The sequence below is a fragment of the Musca autumnalis genome, unplaced genomic scaffold (assembly GCF_047663935.1).
Source record: "Musca autumnalis isolate F117 unplaced genomic scaffold, ASM4766393v1 scaffold_4, whole genome shotgun sequence".
NCBI lineage: Eukaryota > Metazoa > Arthropoda > Insecta > Diptera > Muscidae > Musca > Musca autumnalis.
The window spans coordinates 143,998,566-143,999,638 of NW_027411977.1; positions in this window are offsets into that span (position 1 = coordinate 143,998,566).

The window sequence follows — 1,073 nt, forward strand, 5'->3', positions numbered from 1 at the left end:
TCGCAGCAGCAAAAAGCTGTAACCGGCGCATTGGCTTGATTTTTACACTCTAAATATTTTTGGCCACTTTCTCCATACAAGTGGATCCACTGTGAGATGGGGTGATATATCCGAAGCTGTTTAAGTTCTATCTCTTCTGTACTCTAACCCCTACAGACGCCTAATGTCGTCCCTGATGTCATTTGTGAAATGCCGAACTCCTGCATGATGGTAGCAGAATTCCGACCACTAACTACCCCCAAGATTCTAAGGGTCACATTTGACAGCATGTTCACGATGCCACAGGTATACGCGACAAGCTGAGGTGTAGGAACAAGGTTCTCAAGTCCAGCACTGGCAATACTCGGGGTGCAGATAAAGAAGTCTTGTTGACCACAAGACTATGGATATGCGGCGCCAGTGTGGTCCGCGAATAAAAGTGTAACGCGATGTAAAAATATTCAAACGTGTCAGAACACCGCCCTGAGAACAGCAACAAGGTGCCTCCTCATGTCTTCAGAGGAAAATCTACATGTGGAGACCAAGATTTTAGTAAATATGTATGTATGTATGTATTTGTACCCAAAGTGTTCAGCTTTAACGAATTATGTAAGGTCATAGTTCAAATCGTTTCTTATTTGTATTCTATATAGTAAAGATGAAATTAAAATATTTTTACAACAAACTTGAAAAAATAAATAAAAATATTTGTATTACTGTCTTCCGATATTTTGTAATTTTAAGTTGTTCCCTTTGTAATAAAGAACATTCTCGTCGCTTTTATATTTATTTTCCCATAAAATTACAACATTCAAAATGGGACAAATTCAATGATAATTTTCAAAATTCCCATCCCAAAGCGGATGTATGCACATGAAAACGTTTCAGCATTCCTCCTTTAAAACCAAACATAAGATTAGAAAAAACGCTTAAACGTCAACACTTGTAAATTGTAATCGATTGACAAGATCAAAGTGCTTTTATGTGGTCTCATCATTTTCGCACCATCCATTTGTTGTTCCATGTAGAGGAGCTTTTAACTCCAATCGAATATCTCGGCCGATGGTGATGGCGATGATAATGATAATGACGAC